The sequence below is a fragment of the Peromyscus eremicus genome, chromosome 7 (assembly GCF_949786415.1).
Source record: "Peromyscus eremicus chromosome 7, PerEre_H2_v1, whole genome shotgun sequence".
Lineage (NCBI taxonomy): Eukaryota > Metazoa > Chordata > Mammalia > Rodentia > Cricetidae > Peromyscus > Peromyscus eremicus.
The window spans coordinates 18,258,292-18,275,130 of NC_081422.1; the positions used below are offsets into that span (position 1 = coordinate 18,258,292).

A 16,839-nucleotide genomic window follows, 5' to 3' on the forward strand; every position below is an offset into this window, starting at 1 on the left:
GTTTTGGTTCTCACCCCCTCAGACTCTGAGTAACAGCAGATGGCACAAACCCATGGGGGAATGAACCCAGAAAGACAAGTTCTTGTCTCCAGGTATATAAGGCAGAGCTTCCAGCTCAGGACAGCCTGCAGCTATCACTGTGGCCCAGGCAGAGGCTGGCCTCAAATGATTCTCCCCTCTTATGCCTCTCATGCTGAAACTACAGACTGGTGAGCACGGCACCTCCTTAACCAGGCTCACCTTGAAACAGAACAAACTGCCATTCTGAGATACTAAGGTATACAAATATTTAATATTTCATAATGTCTAGAAAAATCTCATGTTCTTTCTTCCAAAGGCAATTCTTCCCTCCCATAGAGTCAAATGAACATTGAGATTTTTAAATTAGATTTTTTTTATTTGATTGTATAACTCCCCATTAACCCCTCCAGCCTTGTTACTTAGGAAAGTGTTTGAGATTCAATAGACTGTGCACTTCTGTAGTTAGGAAACATTAATGAGTCCTGAGGCAAGTCATTCAGACTCCAGGCTTGGGATAGTCTATGGAGCATGGGCTTACTTCATCTTGAAACCTAACTCGTCTAAAAGCTCAATTCAAGTTAATTCTTTCTTCCTCCCTGACACCTAGTGACTGTGCTGTTGATACCAATATAACAGTTACAATGGATCAATCACAAAGAACTCTGTTGGGGTGAAAGCAGTGACCAGTTCCCCAGGGTAAGCTCAAGCCTTTCTTCACATCATGCACATTGCTTGTCTGTCAGTATGTTTTCAGGCATGTTACTGTATGGTATTAAAAGCTGCATTCTTACTTTTGCCAAAACATCCATAGCTTTCGTGTGTGTGTGTGTGTGTGTGTGTGTGTGTGTGTGTGTGTGTGTGCGCGTTTTGAGACAGGGTTTCTCTGTGTAACTTTGGGCCTTTCCTGGAACTCACTCTGTAGCCCGGGCTGGCCTCAAACTCAGAGATCTGCCTGCCTCTGCCTCCCGAGTGCTGGGATTAAAGGTGTATACTACCACCACCTGGCTCTAGAAATATTTTTTAACCACACTCAAAATTTATATTCATTCAGTATTGTCTTTGCCTTCTTAAGGACTAAATATCTCCAATACAATTATAGACCTTTAAATTGTAATTTTCTCAAGTTAAGCATTATATAGAGTCAATTTTACCATGTTCATATAAAATCAAGCATTATTTTCCTTAGGGCATTTAAAATTTTTATTATATATATACTTACTTTTTCATAAAACCAATTTGTTATTCACTCACAATACCCAAAATATTATTTATAATTTTGTCACTGTTCTCTACCAAGAGTCCAGCTTTACACGTGCTGTCAAAGAGCACTCTATTGGGCTGTCCAAGGAAAACTGACCACAGACCTAAATGAGTCGTTAACACTGAGAACTGACAACTGTCACTGGGCCTGGACTTTCACGGATTCCAATGGTATTCAGTGGCGTGGGAAATTTCTCAGTACTGGATTCTTTCCTGGTGGTTTCTGTTTCACTTTGTAGTTCCAACTGGCCTGGAACTCAGAGATCCTCCTGCCTTTGCCTCCCAAATGCAGAGATCATAGGCATGTGCTACCATGCTTGACCTGCACTGAATTCTATGAAACCAACTCAATTATGTCATTGACATTAATATGAATTCTCACCAATAAAGTTAACCTAAACCAACGAAACTACAGTCAGTGATATCAGTGACAGGACTATTTTGTGTGTGTGTGTGTGTGTGTGTGTGTTCATGTGGGTGTGTGCATGCGTGCACTCAGGTGCATGCATATGGAGCCAGAGATGGACTTGGAGTGTTTTCCAGTAATGCTCTCCAATGTGTATTTTGAAGCAGGGTCTCTTGCTGCACTTGGAGCTCATTGATTTGTGTAAGCTCCAGGGATCCTCCCATCGCCGCCTTCCCCATGGCTGGGATTACTGATGTGTGCTGGTGTCCCTATACATGGGTGCTAGGGATCTGAACTCAGTTCCTCACGCCTTTTGTGGCAGGCTTTTACTGACTGAGCTGTCTGCCCAGTCCCTACTGCAATCATTTTCACAGCTTCGGTTCTCTTTCAGCTCCTCTACCGCCAAAGGATTTCTGTCTCTATTTTGCCCAAGATGACCTTGGATTCTTGGACTCAAGAGAAATATAAATCACATGTTGACATTAAACTTTAATTTGAATATTAAGAAAACATTTATTTATGATGTCCAAAGGAATAGACAAAGGTATTCATTGTTGATTAGATTAAAAGTGTGGCTTACCACAGAATTAAATATTCTCCATCATGAACAATAATAATGATACCTGCTACAATAATGATGTCACTTGAGAAACCTATGCCCACTGAATAAAGGCAATCATTACATCCACCAACAATCTAGTTACTTTCATACAAGTTCACAGAGGAATCACATCTGGAGAGCAAGTGGATTCGTGTTTACGGTGTGGAAGGAAATAAGATGGTAATGTAGCAACTGCTGATGGTTACAGTACTGTTGTGTTTCGCATGAAGAGAATGTTCTGAAATTGGCTTTGATGATGAGTATGTGTAAGTGAAAACCATCTAACCATACTCACTATAGGCAGACACTGCAGAGTATGTGCATTATAATCTGAATAAACAGGTTACTACAAAAATGCATTAGGAATTTTGATCCAACTTCTTTAGCATATTAATAGTATTAATCCACATTTAAACATTACGGAAACCATTACTGTATTTCCTTGTGTCAGTGAAACAGGAATTTATTTTCCTTGGAGTAGCTGAAGATTTTACATTCTGATGCTTCCTAACACACTCTTTCAAAAATCACCAACCAGAAATTCATTTCTAATAATGACTGAAAAAGCTCGATACAGTGATGGCTGAGCTTGGATAGGAACCTGGACTCTAGACCCAGGAGTGCAAAACAAGAAAAATAAGAGATGGAGAGGAAGGATGGAGGGAGAGAAAAAGTTACATATTTTGGATTCTGGAAACTTATAGGATGCATAGTGTTTGTTTCTCAACAAGAGTAACCGATGCCTGTAGGGCCGTGTGCAAACTTTACAAAGAACAATTCAAGTATCCATGGTGAGCAACAGCAAGTGTCCTTAGAAAGAAGACAGGAAAACAGAGAGCCACTAGAAAGCAGCTGATAAGAAACAGTAGAGAGTGCCATCAAAGAGGATGTTAGGATGGAGAGTATAGAAGCGGCCATGGTAAGTTGAGACAGATGTGCTGTTTTTACACGTAGCTCTCCTAGGGACTCCGGCTGCTAATCTTGATGGCAAGCTGGCATGGCTTGGGACCCTGGTAGATTAGAGCTCATGGAGATCTGACCAGGAATGAGATATGAATGACACCAGATCATTTCTGACTTGCTGCCAGTGGCCCTCATTCAACATTATGCAGCTCTCCAGGCAGAAAATAGAAGCAGAAAACCCAAGTTAACATGCACACCATGCTTAACAGGGCAGACCAAGCAAGTCACAGTGAGGAAACTCACCACAGTGCTTTAGATGAAATCCCAGAAAGATCTCCTACGATGATGTCACCTGTGACAGGGACAGAGGCACAGTTCCATCTCCTTTAACAGTCAGGGGTCTCTGTTCATGCAAGACTAGGATTCAAACCTGGGATTCACAACATCCACAAAAGAGAATTCCAGGATGAGCCAGTATGAAGCAGACCTAGAGATTGATTAAAAGACAGTTTGCACAGATCTTCAACACTAACAAGGGTTAGTCAGAGAGGGAGAGCTGGGGGAGGGAGGGAGGTGCTCAGAATAAGACAAACCTGACCAAGGAAGTCAGAGGACATTTCGTGGAAGCCAGGTCTCTACTCTTCCACATGTGGGTCCAGGCGAGCTAATTCAGGTCATCAGGCTTGGTGACAGGTGCCTTTACCCCCTGAGCCATTCACTGGCACCTTTTGTTTGGTTTTCAGACAGGTTCTCATGTAGCCCAAGATAGCCTCAAACTCACCATGGAACTGAGAATTACCCTTGAACTCATGATCCTTACCTTCAACTCCCAAGCGCTCGGACTATGGGAATATTTCACTTTGCCCAAGTTCCTTGTTCTTATAATATAGTTATGGCAGTGTATTACAAGGTCCCAGGAGACCTTGTGGATGTCAGACAAAGGGAACCAGGAACCAGCTGGAGGAACTCCAGAGGTGATTTCTCTCTCCCCAGTAGACAGGTCTCAAGCTGGGCTATCTTCCCCCTAATCCACTGGAGGTTAGAAGTCGGGGCACTATTGTGGCTAGGTACATTCCCCAGCAGGGCAGGTTCTTTCCCTAGGAGAAGGAAACAGAGGGCCTTCTGCTATGTCCCTTCCTAGATATAATGGGTCTGCTGAGCTGTAGGCCCCTAGCTCTCCTGCTACATCCTGTCCCATTGCTTGCTCCGTCACAGGCATCTAACCTGGAGGGTTCCTCTGAAGTCACCGGCTTATTCTGCCCTCGATAAACACTGCCCACCCTCAGAGGACTGCAGACGAGGTCCAGGGAGACACAGCAAAGTGAGGAGCGGACCTCCCCCAGTATTTCCATTTGGCTGCCACAGATCAGAACCCAAGTCAGGGTCCTGAACTGCCCTAATCTGTACTGGCATGTGGTGCAACTGCCTACTACTTTACTGGAGACAAAAATGGGGCTTGCATCACTTGGTGGCTTTGAGCTGGCACCCTGCTAGGCAGTGTGGCTGTCCAACTTGCGTCCTTGGCTGGTGTCCTGGCTAGTTTTATGTCAACTTGACACAAGCTAAAATCATCTGAAAGGAGGGAACCTCAATTGAAAAAATGCCTTCACAAGATCCAGCTGTAAGGCATTTTCTTAATTAGTGGTTGATGAGGGAGGTCCCAGCCTATGGTGGGTGGTGCCATCCCTGGGCTGGTGGTCCTGGATTCCATAATTCCATAATTCCATAAGAAAGCAGGCTAAGCAAGCCATGGAGAACAAGCCAGTAAATAGTACAGCTCCACGTCCTCTGCATCAGCTCCTGCCTCCAGGATCCTGCCCTGTTTGAGTTCCTGTCCTGCCTTCCTTCAAAGATGACCAGTGCTGTGGAAATGTAAGCCAAATAAATCCTTTCCACCCCGAGTTTCTTTGGTCATGGTGTTTCATCACAGCAACAGTATCCTAAGACAGTTGAATAAGCCCTTCCAAAGGTCCCTTGGTCCCAGGATTTTGCCACTGTAATCACGTGGGAGGTTGGAACTATACTCTGGATAACCATTGAAAGCTTGTGCCTTAGCAAGAATTTGGCTAGTGAAGGGTAGTTAGCAGGTGAGACAGTTAATTCTGCACTGTTCTAGTGCCACGACAGATGGGACCCAAGCCTTTCACGTATTAGCCAGTGCCCTACGGCCGAGCCATGCCCCCAGCTCCTAAACGTTCAATTTTAGGCAACTGTTCGTCCACTGAGCTATGTCTGAAATTGTTTTTGAGGCAAAGTAGGGCTATGTGGCCAAAGACAGGCTCAAACTCAATACTGTTTCTTCAGGATCCTAAATTTGGGGATTACAGGTATATGACCATCATACCAGGCTAGACAACTTTAAAGTACCTTTTAACTATTTTTTGTGCATGAGTGTTTTGCCTGCATATGTGTGGTGTGTGTACATCATATGTGTGCCCGATGTCCTCAAAGGTCAGAGGAGGGTGTCAGAGCCTCTGGAACAGGATTTATGGATGGTTATAAGCCACCACGTGGGTGCTGAGAACTGAATCTGGGTCCTCTACAAGAGCAACAAGCATTCTTAACCACTAAGAAATCTCTCCAGCTGTGGTTAACTGACTTTAAATGAAGGCCAAGCATCTTGTGTAAAGTCAACACTGTTGTGCTTGGCTCTTTTCCCAGTCCACCACATGCTTGAACACCCACTAATGCACACATAGAGCGCTCTCAGCTTTGCTATGGACTCTGGATGGCTATTCTCGTTTGGGATCACTCGGAAGTGGGCAAAAGGGGTCAATGAAAAGACTGTCACCTGAGCAGGGAACCAACTGCCCCACAGGGAATGCTGGAGGTCTTATAGCTTTCATGGTGAGAGTCAAGAGGCTGGTGGTGACCAGCCTCTGGGTACCACTGCATAGCTGCTGCCCTCATCCCCTCGGGATAGGCATGACATGAGCAAGCATCTGTCTTCAACAGACAGCAATTCCCAGGCTGTCTGAAATCAAAGGCCTTTCCAAAAGCTGGGAGATTAACCCTTCTATCTAAAAAGGGTCCAGACTGCAAAGACACTAGAGCAATGTCTCCATCCACTTAGCCTCTTCCTCCTCTTAGCCAAAGCTTATGCTCCATATATAGCCCTCGAGAGTCTTGGATTGGAGGCTGACTTTGACGTGCATTTGGCAGAGACCTTGACAGCGCTGAGTTCCTATCCTTCACTTCATAGATGAGAGAGCCATGGCCCACAACAGGATGATATTGAGGGGGACTACTGAGATGAATTCACTCATTTGGCAAACGGTCACTGAATACATACACTGTATCAACTGTTTTCTAGGTACTAGTGAGAGAATGAAGTCTACATTCATCAGACTTTGAGAAGGAAGGAAACATTTTGGCATGGCTGATTCAGACAGAAAGCTGCTACAGATTACCCAAGAACCACACAATGGCATGGAGCAAAATGAGGCAAGGGATTGGAGGCCAGAGAACTTTAGTAGACACAGAATTGACTGGATCAAGCCCTATCTAGGATCAAGTAGCTATCTAGGCAAGACCACTGCAGGCTGAGGGGTTCCTGTGCAAAAGCCATAAGAAACGACCATGCTTAGTAAGTCTAAAGAACTCAGACTGAGGCCTGTGTCACCAGAGCAGAGTGAAGAGAGCATGGAGAGCAGCAAAAGGAGGTGGAAGATATGGAAGCAAGAAGACACAGACGAAAGGCAGAGGCAGGAGGATGCTGAGTCTGAGCCGGCCTTAGCTACAGTGATGCCATGTCTTTAAATACAATGAAATGACATCACATCTTTGGATGGGAGGAGGTGGGACCAGAAAGGATCCCTCTATTCATTGTGAAGAGCCAATGGGAAGGTGGAGTGGGAGCCAGCCAAGGAGGAGAGGGTTGTAACAATCCTCGAAGAAGCCAACGGTGGCCGCTCTATGGTGGAAGGAGGCAGGTGAAGAGAGGTGGCCAGAATGTGAGGATACTTCAAAAGTAACCCCATGCTGGCCAGCCCTTCATATCCCCATCAGGCCTCTTCCACTCTGGGGTCCAGGATAGTAAGGCAATGCTGAAGCAAGGTGGCCCCTAGATGTCTACAAGCTGAGCAGGTGAAACAGGCTGGGTGACTGGCCTTGAGCAGAAGTGGGAGGCACAACAGTCTCCAGCTTCCTTGGGGACTGGGGGGATTTGGTTCTAGATAAAGGTTTCTGGGTCTCAAGTCCTGGGAAAAGATGGAAGCATTGCCTGGCACATGCCTACAATCCCAGAAACTGGCAGGCTGGGATGGGGGGATAGAGTACTAGCAACTCATGTTTTCCATCGGCCAGGCAGGTCATAAGTCCACTCTTCTCCACACAGCTCATGCAGCATTACAGTCAGGCAGCTTAGCAGCATCACTAGTCAAAACTGTGACTCATAAAATGACCTGACTGTTCCTGATCCTAGTTTCAGTCCTTGTGAAGGGAGGTTCTCCACATGCTGAGTTCAAGGGCTCCGTATAGTTGCCCTGCTCTCAAGCAATCAGCTATTGTCCCAAAGCTGCTGATCCCAGCATCATTCTTACCCACATAACATTCATGACAGTGTTCCGCATCATCAGGTCAGCAGTAAAGAAGATGCCACAAAAGACAGTGAAACTCTGAACCATCAGGGTAGTATAATGATGAACACTGAAAGTCCAAAGGCTAAACTCATGTTTAATTAGCCTGTTTCCTGGACCCTCCATCTGTGTGTCTCATTTGGAGTCACTGGGACCCACAGCTATCTGCCTCCACTCTCTCACCACATTGAATTCTTAGTAACAGAATTCAAACAGCCCTTATTATTGTCCATGATAATATTTTAATGATTTTTATTTTATGTATATTGGTGCTTTGCCTGCATGTGTGTCTGTGTGAGGGTGTCAGATCCCCTGGAACTGGAGCTACAGAAAGGTGTGAGCTGCCATGTGGATGCTGGGAATTGAACCTAGGTCCTTTGGAAGAACAGCCAATGCTCTTAACCACTAAACCATCTCTCCAGCCCCTTCATGATAATATTTTAACATGTCTCAGTGTTACCTAATCAAATCACTGCTTCTAGCCCAAAAGCACACTGAGCCCAGATCTTCAAGTCTCTTCCTCTGGCCTCTCCAATGGAGTCATCTTAAGCACTATGGCAAGAGAGAGAAGGGCTGGAGGAAGACTCCACGTTGGCTTTGTGTAGAGGCCTATAACTGGGAGAGAAGAGAAGCAGCCTGTCTTGATTCCCTAGAGCCCTCACTAGTACAGGCACACGACCTCCTGTTGCCACTGCACCCTCTGGGAAGTCTCCAGGCTCATCTCTACAGTGACCATCAAGGAGAAGAACCTCTGGCCCGAGTGGGAGAAACAGTAGTGAGACTGTTCTCCCTACGTTCAGTTACAGTTCTGTTTCCTCCCGTCAGGCCATGTGGAACCGGCTAGAGCTCGTTTTTACTGTGCTTGCATCAACTTCAATACATTCTGACAGCTTCTAGCTTACTTCCAACACTCCGCTGGCATTCTCTTGTGCATAGAGCCCGGCCTTCCAGAGTCTTTGATGTTCTGGAAATGATGCCAGGAACTGCATCTACCCCAAAGCCCTGCTTGTGTGGAAGAGCTCTTCCAGGTACTAGCTTTTGCCATTGTCAGCTGAATTCCTACTTCATATTTCTGTGGCCTGCAGCACTTGTGGGCTCAGCTTCACATATTTATCACTGTTCCTACCATTACCACCTTAGGAAGGACTCAGGAATAAGCCCTGACATGACTCTCATTGCCCCACTGAAATCGGCCTCTCATCTTCAAACACATAAAGAAAACAGAACTCTTCTTGTGGACCTTACCAATACCTCTCTGAAGAGGATGCAGCAATAAATAATAAATTTAGTGTCTTTTTACCTCCAACACTTTCATGCATCTCCTTCTGTCCAATACACTGTCACCCTCCTCCTCCTCTCCAACATGTTAACCCTCTCCTACTGTAGAATGCACTTTCAACCACCCCCCACTGTCAAACACACTTCCACCCCCCCCACTCTCCAGCACACTTCCACCCCCCCACTCTCCAACACACTTCCACCCCCCACTCTCCAGCACACTTCCATCCCCACTCTCCAGCACAGTTCTACCCCCCCACTCTCCAGCACACTTCCATCCCCCACTCTCCAGCACACTTCCACCCCCCACTCTCCAGCACACTTCCACCCCCCACTCTCCAGCACACTTCCACCCCCCACTCTCCAACACACTTCCACCCCCCACTCTCCAGCACACTTCCATCCCCACTCTCCAGCACACTTCCATCCATCTGCTACTGTTGAAAACTTTCATCCCACTTCTACTGCAGAACATACGTTCACCCTTCTCCTACTTTCCTACACTTTCATCCAACTCCTACTGTCCAACATTCTCACCATGTCCTACTGTGCAACACACGTCCACCCCCCCTCCTAGTCCCCACACACGTCCACCCCCCTCCTAGTCCCCACACACGTCCACCCCCCTCCTAGTCCCCACACACGTCCACCCCCCTCCTAGTCCCCACACACGTCCACCCCCCTCCTAGTCCCCACACACGTCCACCCCCCTCCTAGTCCCCACACACGTCCACCCCCCTCCTAGTCCCCACACACGTCCACCCCCCTCCTAGTCCCCACACACGTCCACCCCCCTCCTAGTCCCCACACACTTCCACCCCCCTCCTAGTCCCCACACACTTCCACCCACCTCCTAGTCCCCACACACTTCCACCCACCTCCTAGTCCCCACACACGTCCACCCCCCTCCTAGTCCCCACACACTTCCACCCACCTCCTAGTCCCCACACACTTTCACCCCACCTCCTAGTCCCCACACACATCCACCCACCTCCTAGTCCCCACACACTTTCACCCCACCTCCTAGTCCCCACACACTTCCACCCACCTCCTAGTCCCCACACACTTCCACACACCTCCTAGTCTCCACACACTTTCACCCCACCTCCTAGTCCCCACACACTTCCACCCACCTCCTAGTCCCCACACACCTCCACCCACCTCCTAGTCCCCACACACCTCCACCCACCTCCTAGTCCCCACACACTTCCACCCACCTCCTAGTCCCCACACACTTCCACACACCTCCTAGTCTCCACACACTTTCACCCCACCTCCTAGTCCCCACACACCTCCACCCACCTCCTAGTCCCCACACACTTCCACCCACCTCCTAGTCTCCACACACTTTCACCCCACCTCCTAGTCTCTAACACACCTCCACCCACCTCCTAGTCCCCACACACGTCCACCCACCTCCTAGTCTCCATTGTACCTTGCATACTATGCCCATGCTCAAGGCTTTATCCTTGCTCCAGGATTGGAATCTTGGGGGGAGTTTTTCTGCTGAGAAGGGAAAGATGAAAAAATTGAGGAGGTATAAAGTACAGATGACAGAAACTGCTGGAGTAACATTTCTCATGGGTTTCTCTTTAGTGAAACAGATGTGAGCTGCTGCTCAGAGTTTTCATGCTGGTCAGACTCTTTCCATTCCAATTAAACTGCTCTGTTTGACATCATATAATGTGGTTGGGAGTTGTCCAATTATGGTACAGTGAGTACGTGGAAGCTGTGTCTTTACCTGGTTTGGGAATTGGAGTAATGCTGGCATTCTAGAAGGTATTTGGTAATGCTCCTTCCATTTCTTTTCTTTCTTCCTTGAAAAACTAACTTAAGAAAGACTGGCTGTGGATTTTCCTTGGAAGCCTGGTAGAATTCTGCTGTGAACCCATATGGGCCTGGGCTTCTCTTTTGTAGAGGCTTCTCATCACTGTTTCCAGTTCCTCAATGATGTGTCACTTTGCACTGTGCTCTACTTTAGAGAAGCTTCCATGAGCTGCTGAGTACACGTCTATTCTTTGGTGCTTGAGTGGTTCACATGATGTATGCTGTCACTTAATTCTCATGTTTCTGTTTATTTTTTGTGCAGATGCCCTGTCTACTGGAGAAAGTGGTGTTATGAATGGAGTTAATCTTTTTTTTTTTGGTTTTTGTTTTTTTGTTTGGTTGTTTTTCGAGACAGGGTTTCTCTGTGTAGCTTTGCGCCTTTCCTGGAACTCACTCTGTAGACCAGGCTGGCCTCGAACTCACAGAGATCCATCTGCCTCTGCCTCCCGAGTGCTGGGATTAAAGCCGTGTGCTGCCACCACCCGGCTGGAGTTAATCTTTAAATTCAGTGGTATGCTTTTTATGAAACTGTATGTGGTGTGCCAGTGTTCAGTGCATTTCTGTTCAAGATTGTAATGTCTTCTTGGTTAACTGTTCCAGTGATTGACATGTAGAGTACTTTATATCTTCTGGCTTGTTTTAGTTTGAAGTCTATTTGCCAGATATTAGAAGAGCAACATCTGCTTGCTTCTTGATCATGTTTGCTTAGAATACTTTTACCAATGCTATATTTGGAGGTAAGATGAGTTTGTTGTAGACAACAGACCAACAAACAGTTTGTTTCTTTTTATTTATTTATTTACTTATTTATTTTTTAGTTTTTTTTTTTTTTTCTGAGACAAGATTTCTCTGTGTAGCTTTGGAGCCTGTCCTGGAATTCACTTTGTAAACAGGCTGGCCTTGAACTCACAGAGATCTGCCTGCCTCTGCCTCCCGAGGGCTGGGATTAAAGGTGTGCGCCACCACTGCCGGGCAAACAGTTTGTTTCTGTGTTTTCGGTTTGTTTGCTTCTTTTTTAAAGATTTATTTATTTATTTATTTATTTATTTATTTATTTATTTATTTATTTATTTATTTATTTATTATGTATACAGTGTTCTGCCTGCGCGTCATAAGAGGGCACCAGATCCCATTACAGATGGTTGTGAGCCACCATGTGGTTACTGGGACTTGAACTCAGAACCTCTGGAAGAATGGCCAGTGCTCTTAACCTCTGAGCCATCTCTGCAGCGCTAACCTGTGTGTTTTGACTGAGGAGTAGAGGTTACTAATATTTAATGTTATCATTCTATGGTGTGTTGATTGCTGTCATGCTGGGTTTTTACATTTTTTTTGTTGTTGCTGTTTCTATTTGTGTTGTGAGTCCCATGTTGTTCTTCAGTCACTATAGTTTTGTGTGTTTTCTTTCTATGATCCCTGGCTCTGCTTACTCCTCTCTCCAGTGTGAAGTTTTGCTTCCAGTGTTCTATGCAAGGACAAGTTTTGTGCAGATGAATTCCATTAGCCTGTTTATATCATAGAGTTTTTCCCCCTTCAACTATGGTACATGGTTTTGCTGCACAGAGTAATTGAGGTTAGCATTCGTGATCCATGAGAACTGAAGCACACTATTCCAGGATTTTCTTTCTGGCTTTTAAATCTTCTATTTAGAAACCACCTGTTTTTCCGATGGATCTTTCTTTATATATGACTTATAATTTTTCTCTGGCTGCTTTCAGTACCCTCTCTTTGTGCTGTATGCTTAATGTCTGAAATGCAACATGCCATAGGGAGCTTCTTTTCTGGTCTTGTCTGTTTGGTGATCTGTGTGCTTCTTGTATCTGTATGAATATGTTTTTCCTTAATTTGGCCAAGTTTTCTTGTATGATCCTGTTGAAGATCTGGTCTATGCCATTGTCCTGGGATTCTTCTCTTTCATCTATGCCTATAATTTGAAGATAGGGAATTTTCATGGTATCCGACAATTCTTGCATGTTCCTTTTACATGTTATTAAATATTTTCATACTCTTTGCTTGAGTGGTGTCTTAGTCAGGGTTACTATTGCTGTGATGAAACACCATGACCAACACAACTCTTATAAAAGAAAGCATTAAATTTGGGCTTGCTTACGGTTTCAGAGGTTTAGTCCATTCCCATCATGTTTGGGAGCATGGGAGCATGCAGGCAGACACAGTAACTGAGAGTTCTACATCTGGGTTTGCAGGCAGCAGGATCAAAGAGACACTGGGCCTGGCCTGAGTTGGATGCCTTCTGTATCTATCTGTCTTCGTACATCTCTAACCAATATGAGCTCTCTGAAGAACTATGGGTTGTGACTTGCTGTAGAAGGCTTTCCTACATTCTTCATATTCATTAAGCTTCTCACCTGTATGGGATCTCTGATGTCCAATAAGTTGTGACTTGCAAAAGAAAGCTTTTCTGCATTATTTACATTCAAAGGGCATCTGTGTGTGTTCTCTGATATGCAGTGAATTTTGACCGAGAAGAAAGCTTTTTGTACTCCTTACAGTAAAGGATTTCTCCCCTGTACATATTCTCTGATGTAGGGTGAAGCTTGTCTTCTGGTAGAATCTCTCCCTGCATTCCTTGCATTCCTAGGGTTTCTCAGCTATAGGAGTCCTCTGAAATAGTTTTGACCCAAGAGAAATATCTCCTGCACCCTTTATATCCAAGAGAGTTCTCACCTTATGAATTATCTGATGCATGAGTTCTGACTTACAGAGAAAGCTTCCCTTCATCTTTTATATTCAGAGTCTCTCACTTATGTGCAGTCCATGATGTACAGATACATGACCTGTGGGTGAAAGCTTTCACATTCTTCATATTCATAAGGCTTCTTGCCTGTATGAATTCTCTGAAGTCAAATGATGTCTGACTTGTTCAAGAAAGCTTCATTCATATGGTTTATGACTCGTGTGATTTTTCTGATGCACAGAGCTGTGACTTGCAAAAGAGAGCTTTCTTGCATTCTTCACATTATTAAGGCTTCCAACCTATGTGAATTCTCTAATGTACAGTGAGTTATGACTTGAAGTTAGCAGTTTTCTTGCATTCTTTACATTCACAAGGCTTCTTCCTATATGTGTTCTCTGATGAAAAATGAGGGCCGACTTCAAATCGAATAGTTTCCTAACAATCTGTAAATTCATAGGCTTCTCCCTATTCTAAGATTTCTGATGTTGAGTGAGGGCTGACTTACAATAGAAAGCTTTCCTATATTTTATATGTATGTAAGGATCTTAAAGTGTGTAAGATTTCACACCATTAATCCCAGCACTCAGGAGGCAGAGGCATGATGATCTCTGTGAGTTCGAAGCCAGCCTGGTCTACAGAGCTAGTTCCAGGACAGCCAGTGCTACACAGAGAAACCCTGTTTCAGAAGAAAGAAAGTGTAAGATTTCTGATTCCTGCTGAGCTGTGACATCTGGTTATACATTTTCACATATGCTTTATGCTCATAGGATTTTCTCCCTTAGAGGATTTTCTGTTGAACTTTTAGTTCTCCCTTGAGACATAAAAAATACTTATATTCCTTATACTCACTAGGCCTTCCCTAGTACATATATCTTAATGTTTTCTAAAGTATAACTACTTAATAAAAGATTTCCCAGAATAACTATATTTATACTATATCTCTCATGTACGTATTTACCATTTTCAGTTCCATCTGTTAATAGAACATTATCCCAAATACATTAAATTTAATGGTTTGCTTCCTTACATTTTTCATGTTTGGGGCATTAAATGCTGCCTTAAAAAAAGGACTTCTAACATTTATTGAATCTACTAGAGGCATCTTGAATATAAAATCTCTTGATGTGTAAGATTACACTGATTTTGATGGATATCCCTCATCAAATATATTGAGTATAACATCATGAATCTTGTATCTTGTTATGGAGACTAAGATGGTCAGGACATCAGAGGGCTGAAATTATATAATTATAAAAGTGCCAGGTTTGGCAACACTTCTCTGAAATGCCAATCACACGTTCTCAGTTGTCTTGTTTTCTTCCCAAGTTCCTTTCTCTTTACCCTCATGCTTACAATCTATACTTTATTCCAACTAGTTTAAAAAAGGAAAGAGCTGGCTCTTCTCCAGCCTGCAGCTCCTCAAGAGTTTCCATTCTTTGTGTTCAGATCCGAAACGTGGTTGGAGAGCTCACAATAAATGTTTTACCTAGTTCAAGTCTTCATTTGATGTACTGCTTTATTGATTCCTATTTGCCACAAGTCTTTTTCTGGATTTTCATGGCTGGTCTCAACCCTGGCATTCACTTTATAAACACAGAAAATGATATTAAAAATACCACCACCCGGGGTTGGGGATTTAGCTCAGTGGTAGAGTGCTTGCCTAGTAAGCACAAGGCTCTGGGTTTGGTCCTCAGCTCCGGGAATAAAATAAAATAAAAAAAAAACCCCACCACCCAAGAATCAGGTATGATATGCCAAATTTGGAAAATAGTTATGTCCAATTTAAACTGAAATAAATAAACAACTCCTTAACACCGAGTTCAGTTTACACTCTTCTTAAAATAAAACCTCATACCTACTTTTTTTCTCTCCTCCTAGTAAATATTCTGAGCTCTATGTCACCATAATCCTCATATGTTTGATTCACTTTTCTTACAATGAATGTAAGAGGACTTTAAGAGTGATCTGTGGGCATGGAGGTGCACGCCTTTAATCCCAGCACTCTGGAGACAGAAGCAGGTGGATCTCTATGAGTTCCAGACCAGCCTGGGCTACAGAGTGAGTTCCAGAACAGCTAGTGCTGTTACACAGAGAAACCTTGTCTCCAAAAAAAAAAAAAAAAAAAAGGAAAAAAAAGAAAAGAAAAAGAGTTGTCTGTGTGATTACCTTCAGTATCACCACCACAGTTATAAAAGCAAGTATTAAAAGAATAGCAACTGCTTAAATTAAAAAAGAGTGAGAATTTAGATTCAGTGACTAACCAATAAAACTATCTAAGTCAGTGGTTCTCACCCTTCCTAATGCTGTGACCTTTTAATACAGTTCCTCATGTTGTGGCTACACCCAATCAGAAAATTATTTTCATTGCTACTTCAAACTGTACTGTTATGAATCATAATGTAAGTATCTGTGTTTTCCAATGGTCTTAGGTGACCCCTGTGAAAGGGTCACTCCACCCTCAGAAGGTCACAACCCACAGGTTGAGAACCACTGGATCTAAGTGTTATATAGGATTGAAATTTTTAAAAATCTCAGAAAATATACTTCAATAGCAGAAACTGGGGAATGTGTTAACATGGAGAGCCCTCTTCAGAAACTGCATAAAACCCATGACTGAGTCACAGGACTAGCTATCTATAGGAACAGTTTCGGTATAAAAACGGTTGAACACAACCAATATCTGATGCGCTCTTCTTGCTAATGCTCCTTGTGCCATATGCACTGACTGACCTGGGAGGTATCGAGTTGAGGCTTCTGCTGTGGTCCATGGCCCGAATCTAAGCTCCCACTTAAAGATGTGCTCTGGTTTGGTCACGCACTGTCCTACAAATGGGAAATAATACATCAGTTTTGTTAATGTGCTAAGTGAGGCCCCACTTAGCACCATGACAAGTGAATCAGAAACTTTCACAAGATAGAATTTACTCTCACATTGTCCACCCACTGGACTATTACCCTCAAGTGGCATTAAACTGCATGATAAATAACCCAAAATAAAGATTTGGAGACTATATAAGATAAAAGAAGATAATAAAAGAGGAAATACAACCAAATTGGAGAGAAAACTCCATTAGGACACATGGAACTCAGAGAAAGAAATAATTATTAAAAAAAAAAAAACCCAGAAAATTTGCATGGAAAGAGCTCAGTTTTACAAAAATGGGAAAACAAAGCCAGGCACAGTGACAAAGTCACTGGGAGAAAAAGGCTGGCAGATCTCTGTGAGTTCAAGGCCAGCCTAGACTACATGGTGAAACCCGTCTCCAAAAAA

General features: G+C 44.0%; 1 protein-coding gene across 2 annotated transcripts in view; it reads right to left on the reverse strand.

Annotated features, from left to right (window-relative positions):
* LOC131914810 (zinc finger protein 300-like) overlaps positions 1–16,392 on the reverse strand; it is a 37,293-nt gene extending 20,901 nt beyond the window's left edge. Inside the window, exons 1-2 of one of the 2 annotated variants that reach the window (XM_059267506.1) lie at positions 16,299–16,392; positions 3,495–3,678 (exon numbers count right to left, since the gene is read on the reverse strand). The gene's annotated coding sequence lies outside the window, so the exon portion shown is untranslated. The remainder of the gene's footprint in view (positions 1–3,494; positions 3,679–16,298) is intronic. The other variant, XM_059267507.1, reaches the window with a different exon arrangement.
* Positions 16,393–16,839: the final 447 nt, after the last annotated feature.